General features: G+C 38.7%; 1 protein-coding gene across 7 annotated transcripts in view; it reads left to right on the top strand.

Moving 5' to 3' along the window:
- The window catches only part of CASK (calcium/calmodulin dependent serine protein kinase), a 225,486-nt gene that overhangs the window by 158,162 nt on the left and 53,559 nt on the right, over nt 1-13,765 (top strand). The window contains exon 1 of one of the 7 annotated variants that reach the window (XM_054189177.1): nt 4,288-4,541. The exons of 5 other annotated variants lie outside the window; for them this stretch is intronic. The gene's annotated coding sequence lies outside the window, so the exon portion shown is untranslated. Of the gene's footprint in view, nt 1-4,287; nt 4,542-12,368; nt 13,326-13,765 lie in introns of those variants that run through there. One more of the 7 variants, XM_054189176.1, reaches the window with a different exon arrangement.

The following is a 13,765-nucleotide window of genomic DNA, read 5'->3' as shown; positions in this document are numbered from 1 at the left end:
CACCATCTGTAGATGATTTGTACGCTTCTTACAATTTGTTTAGTGACTGGTGAATAGTGGGCCACCTGGATTCTGTGCATGCTTCAACTTTTAAGGATTCAAATACACACATACTTCCTTCTGGAAGAGGACCCAGCTGCAGGGTTCTGAACTGGCCTGTATGGGAACATAAGCCTTCTGGTAAAGCTTCCCCACAACGTAGCTGCCCGTATGACTCAAGGAACCTGACATAATTAGCTGTTAAGTGATGAGGGCATTACTCTGGCATGAGATTCTACAGTTCTTCTAACCTTTGTTCTTGATAACTGTTTATGCATTTTACATTAAACCATCATTGAATGAAATTACATGAAGCATGCAGGAAGAAGGGTTTAAGAGCTCATGACTTCCCTGAATTGCATCTCTAACAATTCATCTTGCAATTTGCATTAAAATATGAATCTTTTTCCCAGTGCATGTTCTTGTAGCTTGTGTTCCAAATAATTAAATTGTCTTTTTATACTGCATGCTGCAGTATAGAAAGGTGATCAGGTAATAAGAATGAGAAATAAAAATCTGGACAGGAAGACAATAACATGAGTGTAATAATAAGAACCAAAACACTTGTGTCACTCATATGGGAAGGTTTTAGGTATTAATTACAGTTATTATGTTGTCCTATAACTCTTGGGCTTTGGTAAAGGCCCTAGGTTAATTATTTTGCCATGTGACAGGTCTAGCAGACATTAACTCACGCTTCTGTAATGTTTTTGCTTTTTTCTGTTTTTTACAGTACCAGTCTCGTTCATACTACTTGCCTAATGATCTCATGTTTCTGTAATGGTCTGCTGTAGCCTTTTAAACAAGAAAAAACTGCAATGAATTCATACCATTTTGCCATTATTTTATTTAAAAGTCATGGTCATTCTCTTAGACAGGAAGGGATACATTTAAATGCACACTATAACATATTTCTGAGAACAAAATGCTATCAAAAAGGCTTCTTGTTTTATTATGCTATGTGGAAGGGGGATGATAGAATCTTCCCAAAGATAGTTTGATCAGAATAATACAAAATAAAATTCTAAAACATTGCAATGTTGTGAAATACAGATTTGAAAGACTGAAGGAAGTTACAGAAAGTATTATTTGAAAGGGTAGCTTTATTATTTCAGTATCTTGAATGTGGGAGATGATTGATTTCTGCTTATGCATTGATACTATTCCATTTTTTCTCAGAACTCTGAAAAAAATCATTAGTTGTTCTTGGATGAAATTCTGTCAGGGACACTGTATATTCCTCTCAGAGTATTTGGGGTTAATGAGGCCACCAGAACAAGTCACCTGTAAAGCGTTATATTCCACTAAGTAGGAATTTTATAATCTCTTGTGAAGTTGTGGCTGTCACTTCGCGTTAAAACTACTGTTCCTCTTCCTTGGCATTTTTCCACAGTTAAATTTGTTCTCATGTTCCTACTCTTTCTCAAGAGTTATCCTTATTTTTAGATTAGGCACATGATCAGGATTTCAGTCCTGCTGCTGAAATACTTTCTTTTGCTTCTGGACTAACTGTTTTTCTGAAAGCAAAAAAAAGAAAGGACAGTCTTTATGTTAAGAGTGCAAGTTACCCACATGTTGTTTGTTTCGGGTGATATAGATCACAAAATCGAAGTCATCTTTCTCAGTAATTCATTAGGTGTTATGAGGACAGGCATCTCTGAAGGCCATAGAAAGCAGGGTTCCTATCATCATATTGGTTATTTTTAATTGTTTCATTTACATCTATATATGTGTCTGTTTAGGTAGCTATCTTAACACTATCTTCCATTTTACTTGGGTGCCAAAGCTGTTCAAAACAAGGGGGAGAAAGGCGCCAACTACTTAAAAAGTAATTTACATTCAAACTGGGCCAAATGCTGCAATATACCAGCATATCCTGATGTGGCCTTATTGAATAGTTTCATTGTGTGATTTTGTTATCATTTTACAGAATCCTTCTGTTTTGAGTGGCATTTTCCTGTACAAAAGTTACACAATTCATTTTTAGAAACTTGATTTTGTTTACTGGGGAGAGGAAAGAAAAGGGCCTTCTAGAAGCAGCCATTTAGAAATATACACTACCTAAAAAAATATTTATTGTTTAATTAATTGATCTTTCTTGTAAAGTAAAAGAGTAACTCTGGGTTGGACAGATTTGTTTTTTTCCTCGCTTCTGTTAGAAATGTGATGACCAAAATTTTGGTGAATGCTGTAGGACATTCCTGTGTGTGACTTAGAACTGTCTGCGTTTATGCCTATATAAAGCTTTATAGATTGTTTCATTCTGGTATCCAATTTAGATAATAAAGAATGTAATAAAGTTAAGGAAAGGATATAAATAACTTTATGGAAAAACAGAGCTAAATTTAAGTAGTGAAGCAGCTTTATATTAATTTTTATTATTTTTTTATTTTCTATTACTGATGGATTTTCAGAAGCCTTATCAAATGCTTTGATTAAGGTTTTTTTATTGACTTCAATGAAAGAGATCCTGGGAGGCATTGCTGTCTTGTGTCAGCAGTACTGATAAAGAAGTTGGAAATAAATGTGACGAGGTTACTAATTTTGGAGACATTAGCATTTGGCTGTTTTCTGTAGCATGACAAAAGATTTTACTTGAATGATTATTAGTTTTGAAAAGTATACTGGCCATCAAGGCTGTGCCTAATGGGGAAAGATCTTTACATTGTGTTTCACCTCTATCGGTGCATCAAAGGAAGCAAGGTTTGCTAAAAAGTAAAACCAGAAGCTGCTATTTTATGCAGCTGCCTACATTGAAGGAGACAAGAGGAATCTTTATTCTGTTGAGTCAAGTAGTTTGGTCACCTCTCCAGGGACACTTTCTGTGGGTGATTCTGAATGCAGATGTCGTTCGATTTACAAGTGAGATTTTCACTCAGCAGGAGAACAATATCAGCTTTTGTGTGAATGGGGCCTCTCTCTGCTACTGGCTTTGTCTGCATCTGTCTGTCCCAAGTCAGATAGTTCTCTAGGCTGACATCTTTTGGCTGTTAATTTTAAAAGTTTGTTACATTATTTTTGTACATGAAATCGTCAAGGTAAGTGTTGTTATTTCTGCAAGTATACCTGCAGTAGAAGCGTTACGAACTTTGAAGAAAGTTTATTTTACCTTTTGCTGGCATAACACATTACACGCGTACAGTTTTAACTAAATGAGATTAAATAAGTTTTGGAGCGGCTATATGCATCACATCTGTATGTGTAGCCACTTTTTCCCTTTAGAGTTTAATTTATGTTCATAGGGCATATATTTAAGGCATACTGATTTTTCAAGAGAATCTTTCTCTTATGTCTGTTATTCTTTGCTTGCTGCTAATGGTAATGTTTCAAAGGAGCATGCATCCATGCACGCTTTAGGATTCCCTGAGTATTTCTTTTGAGCTCAGTCATCCAAACAGATTTAGTCCTGAAGTCCAGACTTTTAAGGAAACATATTTTCTCTTTTGCTAGAAAGAATGCTGTTGGGACCTCAGTTTAGCCTCTTACATGGTTGGCTAAAGCTTTCTACTGGATGTGTTTTGGTTTGTTCTGTTTACCCTCTCAGTGTTGGACGTTGGCACGGTAAATTTTAATGTCTTTTGTAAAAGTATCTGTTATTCAGCAGTGTCCAGCTATTGCTGATACTATAGTTCTCTATTTGAAAATGTTTTAAGCTCTTCATACATTTATCCCTGATTTGCTCTTTTCTGAGCAAAGTGTATTAATTTAACAATTCTGTTATATCCTTTGGAAAAAACAAAGCAAGAGGCATTTTGATTTCTATTTTCAGGATGCTTTCATTTCCTTCTTCCTTTCTTTTCTTTTCTTTTCTTTTAAATCATGAATAGACTGGTGGAATATCTATCATATGATATAGAAAATAAAATCAAACCAGCAGCTGTGCATAAAAAGCTTAAATATTTTCATGAATCATCTAATTTTTCTACATCTAAATTTGAATAATGGCTTTCTATGTGAATCACATAGTGTGGTTCAAGCTTTTGGGATCAACGTTGGTCCTTACCCTCTTGATTGCTGATTATGTTAAAACTAATAAGTGGAACACGTTTTAGTGAAACATGAATGTGTTTCTTTTGCAAAAACAGATCAGAAAGTGTGTGTGTGCTAGATGTCTTGGTAAACTCAGAACATGTTATGCTTATGTGAAATAATACTTTCTCATTTTTAAAATACCTTGTCTTCCTATTTTTAATTATCCTTTAGTTGATATGTTTGTAAGACAAAAGCAAGTGGAAAATATTTGTTAAAAAAAAGAAGCTATGTTGGCAGGAAAAGCACCTTGCTATTTGGGGAACCAAATCTGGCTTTTATCCCAGTCCAGCAGAGGCAGCATGCTCAGCCGCAGGGAGTGGGAGGGACTGTCTCTCACACTGCAATGGAAACTCCTTTCCCAAGTAGTGTAGAAGAACATTGACCAAGCCTTAGGGAGAACTGTCTGAAGAATTCCTTCAGCAGGTGGGCTGGATCATCATCACCAGTGCTGTATGCTTTTTCTTTAAAAGGTAACTTCTCTGGAAGACCATATCTGAAAGAACACTAAAAGCAGAGGCTATTCTAAAATTTCTTTTGCATTATTTCATACTCATTCTCTGAAATACCTTCCTTTTTCAACTTCCTTCATATATTTGCATTTCACTTTCTGTGTTCCTGGGATATATAGATCACTGTGGTAGTCAGCATCATCTCATTGTTTTCTTGTTCTTCCTGTTCCTCTGTCATAGAAACTTATATAGAGAATTTGTCTTATATGTAGTCTTCTGAGCAGAAAGCATTTTTGTTCCCTGTTTTTATAATACCTTACATAACACTGATATATGACTGGGCCTCTTAAACACAAGACTAATACAAATAAGAGCTAACAGTAACTTTTATGTTTATTAAGATTCATTTTTGAGAAATTTATGCATCCACCAACAATGCAAAATTCTGCGTCAGATTGCATGACACTGTGATAGTTGCTTTTTTTCACTTCATGTGTTTTCTTTCTAACTAATGTTCTGTCATTTCTGAGTATTTATAAGCATAGTACTGATATGGTGAATCATCAAGTGAAATTCAGGTTAATAAAGTATGTACTTTAAATGAGAATTGTACTAGCTAGCCCATTCCTCTTGACCTAATGTCATCTTCCCTGTATCAGTGGTGTGTCATTGTGAGTGTCTGTGCAAGTGTGTGTGTCTGTGTGTACATCAACATATTTTACTCCAAAAGCATAAATCCCATTGATTACAGTGTATTTTTATGTTACTGAGCTCTGATCTGTCAAAGAACGCTAGAATTGTATTCCTGGCACTTTTAGAACATTTCATCAACTTCACTGATATTGTTTTGAGGTAAAGAGGATCGTTTTCATATTTGACTTTCTACATTTTCTTCACTTCTTTTTATGTTGAGTGTAATTCATCCTTTTTAACTGTAAGGGCCACCTGTTGGTTTTTTTTTTTTCCTTATAAAACTTTAGATTTTCAGATTTGTTATTTCTCCAGGAGCCTGGGACTTACTCTGAACAATGACAAAAATAAAATGCTACAGCGCCTGGGATACAGCCCACAAATCTTGGATAACACTTCTGCTTTGTTGGTGCTGGGAGGTTTCTTCAGAATGATTTTTCAGTCTGCATTTAGTTTACATGAGAATACCCAAAGGCAATATAGTAACAGCACAGCAAGCTATGCTTCTATCTTTGAAGTCAGTCAGGCCTTACTGCCTCCCACTTCCAGTTGTTCAAGTAGTTGCCTGGTACGCATTGACTGGTTCTTTTATTCTCAGTATATCATTACAAAAAAGTTACATGGATAGGGAAAAACAAAAATGGTTGTAACTCCGACATTAGCACCAATGTCACAAAGCAGGTGAGAAGTTGCGTTCTTTCCCAACTCTCTGTAATCATTGTGGATTTAGCTAGTTTTATATAGATTCTGTATCCCTCTGGAATGAGGTTCATGGTCATTAGCATCCTTTTCTTCAAAATGGTGATCTAACCGTGAGAAGTTAGTTCAACTGACAGAACTGGGAATGAAGCCTATTTAGGCTTAACCTGAGTCTGTAGTTCCCGCTATAGGTCATTCCATCCATATTGGAAAGGTGGGGGCAAGACAGGGGGGAAGGTTATTCTGTGGGGCGTATCAAGGTGTTGTCCATGTGACATAACTCTTTTTATAGCCCTTCCTGTGTTGAGGGATTACCTTTTCCTCATGCTTCTAAAATAATTTAGGTTGGAAAGGACCTTTAAGATCATCAAGTCCAACCATGAACCTAACACTGCCAAGTTACCACTAAACCATCTCCCTCAGCACTACATTTACACGTCTTTTAAATACCTACAAGGAGGGTGACTCAAGCACTTCCCTGGGCAGCCTGTTCCAATGCTTGACAACCCTTTTGGTGAAGAGATTTTTCCTAATATACATCCTAAACCTCCCCTAGTGCAACTTGAGGCCGTTTCCTCTTGTCCTATCGCCTGTTACTTGGGGGAAGTGAGCAATGCCCATCTCGCTGCAACCTCCTTTCAGGTAGTTGTAGAGAGCGATAAGGTCTCCCCTCAGCCTCCTTTTCTCCAGGCTAAACAACCCCAGCTCCCTCAGCTGCTCCTCACAGGACTTGTGCTCTAGACCGTTTGCCAGCTTCCTTGCTCTTCTTCGGACAGGCTCCAGAACCTCAATGTCTTTTATGCTTACTTTTTTCTGATGAGCTGCTTGATGTCATCTTTAAAAGGTCATTTGCATTGTTTTTGTTAAGATCAGCTTGAATTAGATATCTGATGCAGCAAAAAAAATCTACTGTTTTTGAAATAACAGGATTTTAAAATGTCCTTAAAATTACAAATGTGTTAAACTACCTTGTGAAATAATGATCTGAGCCCATGTCTTTGACAACAGTACTACTGGTACACTCCAGAACAAGAGTGGGGTTTTTTTATTGGGACCATTGAATGTCATTGTGTTTCTGACCACTATGCTTGTTTTCTTGGTACTGCCATGTGCAAAGCAGTACCTTTATCTCATCTTGGTTTTACTTCTTTCATCTTTCCAAAAGAAGTTAAACGTTTGCAATGTGAACAGAGAAAAATCTGGTTTATTATACAGGAATAGAGTTGAGACCCAAAAAAATAATATGGCTGGAGGGGGTTTTGTCGGCAGACAGTTCCTGAAATAGCAGAAGGTTAGATGGCGTAATGAAGATGTCTTGTAGTGTATAGGGAAGGACTGAAGGGTACCCTGGGTATCTGCAGTCAGCTCATGCCAGCAGAAATTGAAGAGTTCCCACCTCCTTTGAGGAGGTAGGAAAACATCTTAGTCTACTTAAATCTAAATCCTTTTTGTTCTGTCACTATGGTTTTAAAGTGTAGCATGTATTTACTTAAGATTATTCAGTCCCAGGCTTTACTTACCATACTTTCCAATTTGACATAACATATGTTTACCTACATGTATTGCATATGATACAGAATTTTGCTAAATTGCACCCTCTTCCTCTTTGGCAAGCTATGTACATGTACTGTCTGGCATATCTTTTAACATCTGCTATCACTTGTTGGGAACTGCAGCTTCTACAGTCAATAGAATTTTTATAATGAGTAAAATATGGGTTTCTCTTAAAATATGAGACAAATTACTAGGTTGGAGTCCTAATTTATAGTGAAATATAATGCTGTCAGCTACTGGAGTCTGCATTCATTATACATGAATGAGGCATTGAGGGGCACCTGAAATTAAATAGAAGGAAATAATGTCTTGTGTGACTTTTGAGGAGTAGCATAACTGTTTATTAGTAGTACTTCAAAAACAAACAAAAAAAGATTTCTTGGTAAATATGAAGCAAATCAAGAGGCACAGTTTAAAACGATGTTTGTGGAAAAAAAACACACACACCCTGCAGTTTCTTTTGTAAGAATATAGTCCTTTCCTCAGCTCTTTTACCTCTGAAGAGTGAAGGCTTTGAATTTACAGAGTAAGTGCATAGCATGTAGTAGTTTCTGCTAAAAATGAGTATGTTCTAGAATAGAGCTAAAATTTGTTGATAGCTCATGTATGCGGAAGGTAAAATGTTATCCCCTTGCGAAGGAATAGAACATAGAAGTCAGATGTTACTGAACATCTTGATACTTAACCATGTGGTCTGAACCACTATAAGCATAAATGTGTCTTTGAATCTGCTTTTAACCATATCAGTTTAAAAAAAAAATTGGATCAAGGATTGATTTAGAACAAATTGTGAAAATATTTGATGTCCTATGAAGACTGTAAAAAGCAATGTGCCATGTAAAATGCATAAGTAGAAATATTTCTTTTCTCATTTTAAAAGCTAAAATTGCTGCTTGTCCAAACTAGCAGTATAAGTACTACAGTTAAAAAATGGGTACACCCACGTACATAAGCACAGTGGATTTAGTGTATGGAGTTGCATAGTTTTGTATAGACTTCTTTTCAGATTGAACTTTGTGTGATTTCCCCCACGGCTCATGACTGCCTGCAGTTTTGCTGCAGGATTGTAACCTATTGAGGGAATTTAAACTTGGATATATTTGCACTTTTTTAAGTTTTGATCAAAAGATAGATCATAGAATCATAGAACTGTAGGGTTGGAAGGGACCTCTGGAGATCACCTAGTCCAACCCCCCTGCCAGAGCAGGGTCACCCAGAGCAGCAGGTGCACAGAACACGTCCAGGCGGGTTTGGAATGTCTCCAGAGACGGAGACTCCACCACCTCTCTGGGCAGCCTGTTCCAGTGCTCTGCCACACTCAAAGTAAAGAAGTTCCTCCCCATGTTTAGGTGGAACTTCCTATGCTTAGGTTTGTGCTCGTTACCTCTTGTCCTGTCGCTGGGCACCACTGGAAAGAACCTGGCCCCATCCTCCTGACATCCACCCTCTAAGCATTTTTAAGTGTTGATAAGGTCCCCCCTCGGTCTTCTTTTTTCCAGACTGAAGAGACCCAAGTCCCTCAGCCTTTCTTCATAAGAGAGGTGTTCCAGTCCCCTAACCATCTTAGTAGCCCTTTGCTGCACCCTCTCCAGCAGTTCCCTGTCCTTCTTGAACTGGGGAGCCCAGAAATGGACACAGTACTCCAGGTGCGGCCTCACCAAGGCAGAGTAGAGGGGGAGGATGACCTCCCTCGACCTGTTGGCCACACTCTTCTTGATGCACCCCAGGATGCCATTGGCCTTCTTGGCCACCAGGGCACATTGCTGGCTCAAGGTCATCCTGTTGTCCACCAGGACTCCCAGGTCTCTTTCCACCGAGCTGCTCTCCAGCAGGTCAGCCCCCAACCTGTACTGGTGCATGGGGTTATTCCTCCCCAGGTGCAGCACCCTACACTTGCCCTTGTTGAATTTCATAAGGTACCTCTCTGCCCAACTCCCCAGCCTGTCCAGGTCTCTCTGTATGGCGGCACAGCCTTCTGGTGTGTCAGCCACCCCCCCCCGGCTTTGTGTCATCAGCGTACTTGCTGAGGGTGCACTCTATCCCCTCATCCAGGTGAATACATTGAAGAGGACTGGACCCAGTACTGACCCCTGGGGAACACCACTCGTCACTGACCTCCAACTAGACTCTGTGCCCCTCATCACGACCCTCTGAGCTCTGTCTTTCAACCAGTTATCTATCCCCCTTACTGTCCATTCATCGAGCCCACTCTTCCTAAGCTTCCCTATGAGGATGTTGTGGGAGACCGTGTCGAACGCCTTGCTTAAGTCAAGACAGACCACATCTACCGCCCTCCCCTCATCTATCCATCCAGTCATGCCATCATTCATCATAGAAGGCTATCAGATTAGTCAGACATGATTTCCCCTTGGTGAATCCATGTTGAGTACTTCTGATAGCTTTCTTTTCCTCCACATGCCTCAAGATGACGCCCAGAACGAGCTGCTCCATCATCTTTCCAGGGATGGGGGTGAGGCTGACCGGCCTGTAGTTCCCTGGCTCCTCCTTCTTGCCTTTTTGAAGACTGGAGGGACATTGGCTTTCCTCCAGTCCTCAGGCACCTCGCCTGTTCTCCAGGACCTTTCAAAGACGATGGAGAGCGGCCCAGCAATTACTTCCGCCAGCTCCCTCAGCACTCTCGGGTGCATCCCATCGGGGCCCATGGACTTGTGAATATCTAATTGACCTAATTGATCCCTCACTCGATCCTCCTCAACCCAAGGGAAGTCTTCTTTCCCCATTACTTTCCCCAAAGCCTGGGACTCCTGAGGGCTGGGCTGAGCAGTAAAGACCGAAGCAAAGAAGGAAAGAAGGACCAGAGCAAAGATACAGCAGATATTCCAATGTTTAGCTACATAACAGAATGGAAAACCTTTTCAGTGCTCTATACCATAACCTTCTAGTTCCTCTGGTATTTCCAAGCATACAAAATACGTCAATGTAAGATTTAGATGATAAAGTACTGAGTGGTAGCGTATGTAATGCCTCTTGGCATCTTTGGCTATTGCCAACACTGGCAAAGGACTCTGTTTTCCTTACAACTGCCAAGTAACCAAATTGCTACCAAAAGACAGACCCTGTGAAGGCAATGAGGAGGATTTCTTTCTGGGTTCCTTTTTACCCCTTGGATTACTAAGAAGACAATGCATACACAGTCCTTTGGTTGTGCACTTCTTAGGGGTTAGGGGGTTGTGTTTTCCCTCTGAAAGGAAGCTACGATCATTTCAGGCTTACACCTTAATAAAACATACCATATCAGTCACCTTCTGTCCTTTACTTCATATTCATCCTCAGTAGAATGAACCTCGGTCATTCCAGCTTTACTAAGATGCTGTTCTGGGAACTCAGTAGGACCATGTCTGACAGGCAGCGTTTGTTGTAATGTATAGCAAACTGAAAGGTCAAGGAATTTTATTCTAGCAGTTCTTGAAATAGATCAGTTAATGTATTTCCTCTTTCTCCAGTAGCAAGGCATTAACCACAAAGAAACATGTAGTATCCTCTGTATGAATGAGAAATGTGCCTATTAACAAACTGCTAACATTTATTAAACATTTTCCTGTTGGCATTTAGCTTCATTGGTATGTCAGGTTTGCATGGTCAGAATTTCAGGTTTTGTGTATGTAATACAATGACGTTTGTCATTCTTACTGTCTAGAAGACAGTTTTTTGCCAATTGTGTGCAGTGGGAATTGAACTAATATATAGAGAAAAATGTTTTGCCTGGTTTGGTTGGGTTTCCTCTCCTTTCTTCTTCCCCCCAAAAGTTAAGTTCTTGATTTAAAATAAAACAAGTGAAAAATCCCAAATGTGGAATGGTCCCAAAACCAGGAAGCAGCTTGGAGTAGAAGCTGAAATGCCATGGGGTTGATTGAGTTTACCTGGCACCATTTTTTCTTACCTGCTGTTGTAGGTAAAGGCATAAGAAAATCTGGGGGTGTGTTCATTTCTGACACAGGTAGCAGCAAATGTAACCCTGTTCTACAAGTAACACATTATGAATATATAAGAATACAGATGACTTTTAAAAACAAATTACAGTTAGCCTACATTTTGCAGATAAAAGTTCCTCAAAAAAGTAAAAGAAGAATATGAGTATTTCAATTCTATCACATAAATAGTCAAAATTAAAGTGAAATTCAGGGTTCTCATTGCTACTAGATTATCATCATTTTTTTACATAAAAAATAATTTGTGTTGCACGAATGTGAATATGTAGAAAGAAGTTGAGTACTTTAAATTAGCATAACCTCTGTCAGGGTTACTGAAAGTTAGTGCCTGAAGTAACAAGCTGCAATGATGGCAGCTATCAGTTCTGTGGCATGACAGAAGCAAACTCCTGTCTGTTCAGACAGAATTAATGTACTGCTTCAGACTGTCTTGTTCCGTGAATACCGGGTCAGAGAATCTTCATTTTAGTTGATAAACTACTTCATGAAACCTTCTATTGAAGTAGTTTTGTTCACTGTTTAATTGCACAGCATGTCACTTGTAAGGAACTTGAATGCAAAGGTTGATCGTTTGCAACAGAACTTACTGTTCTACAATAAGTGTATCACACAGGAAAAAGTTTGAAGCTGTGGGGGGCTGTAACCTATAATGCTGTAGAGGTCACAAAGTAGCGTCTTAAATATGCTTCGGACTTTCATACGGGTTGGGGCTGTAATGTGTGCTGTAGAATTATGCTGGGAAATGAATAACAGCGAGCTTCAGGCATAGTCCTTAACATTGAAAAATAGGGTTTAAAAGAACAAACTGTCTTTAAACAAAGATAAAGCCCCTGCTGACTGCGACCTTGTTATTCAGTGTGTTTTCCAGTAGGATTTGTTACCTTCAGGGATGTTTCCTTGAGGGCATAGAATCCCACGGAAAGAGGCACCCATGGGAAGGTTGTAAACATTTTGCGTGGAAAAGCAGATGTGAAACAGAACTGGCAGAAGAAAGAATTAAGTGGTTTATCAATTATCTACTTGACTCTTTAATTTTAGCACTTCTTTGATATTACTGCTTGTGAATATTATTTCATTCAGTAGGTCATGGATTTCTTTCAGACTTGCAGCACAAGAAACCTCTGGGGTAAGTGGAGTACCACAATAGGGAGCTGTGGAAGGTAACAGAGCATCAAGCCTATTTGTTGGTAAATGTTGCTGTGCAAGAAGCAGGACCTCCACACGAGAATCTTTAGATGGTACAAAAACCTAAAGTGATGAAAAACAGTCCTCTAATATCACTGTATTGCATATGGTTATATTGTTTAGAAAGCGAAAACCAAAAATATACGGACATGTTTTAATGATTACTTTTAGATGTTTCAGTTTGGGGATTTAATGTTTGAGGGTGGCAACCCAATATCTGTCTGTCTGAATTACAATTGAATCTTCACAAAATGTGTATTTGTGTTGAGAGATCACGGGGTTTTATGCTCTAGCAGTTCAGTAGCCCTTGTTTTAATGAAAGTTTCTCATTTGCATCACAGAAACTTACAGATATTGGATAGACAAAATACTTACTGATTTCACTGTGTGATCTAACTTTGATTATATTCAAGATTAGACCAGGCAGTGTGGCCAAATTTCTGCTAGTTGTCATGTATCTAAATTTTTCAGTGTGACATTGAATGGGGGTTGCGTTTGGACAGTATTCTGACTCCTCTTACAGGAAATGGTTAAAAAGGAATTTCTGCACATCTGAAAAACTAGTCAGAAGAGAAGTTTGTTGTTTTGTCTCGCCTGCCTGATAGTGGATTAGGCTTTTGGCTGCCTGCTTTTAAATATCAGAAGAGTTCCCTTTATACAGGCAGAAGACAAAAAGTCTCGACTCCTATGAAGCTGGTCAACTGATACTGACGCGACTTGACATGTTGTGGGTATTCTCTTCATAGCATTTGTGTTCTAGTATGCAAAATCTAAAGTAAAACTTGTCTTTTAAAGAAGCAGTACTATTCTGTTAATTAGCTATAACGTCAGTTTATGTTTGTTATATCAAGTTTTGTTAATGTATCAGTTGTGATTGTTAAGCTTTTCTAGAGCAAGCTCTTAGTTTTGATTTTCTGTGTAGTAAATGCAGAAGGACTCGTGCTGAGGAGTGAGGCTGAGATGCAAAGTATTCCAAAGTCTAGAAATTCCAACGGTTACAATTACTGTGTCATTTTACAATATTTTTTTTAATTATTAGGAAATGTTGATTCTGTTTATGCTTATTGCTGAGTGAAATTGTTGGAGGCGGCTGCTGGGGGGAGGGGACAAAGTTATTTGCTAATCACTTCAAAATAGAGTGTCCCAGCAAAACAAAAGCCCATCATT

Source organism: Rissa tridactyla, chromosome 1 (assembly GCF_028500815.1).
Source record: "Rissa tridactyla isolate bRisTri1 chromosome 1, bRisTri1.patW.cur.20221130, whole genome shotgun sequence".
Taxonomy (NCBI): domain Eukaryota; kingdom Metazoa; phylum Chordata; class Aves; order Charadriiformes; family Laridae; genus Rissa; species Rissa tridactyla.
Note: the sequence above shows the minus strand (reverse complement) of the source record. Positions and strands in the feature narration are given on the sequence as shown.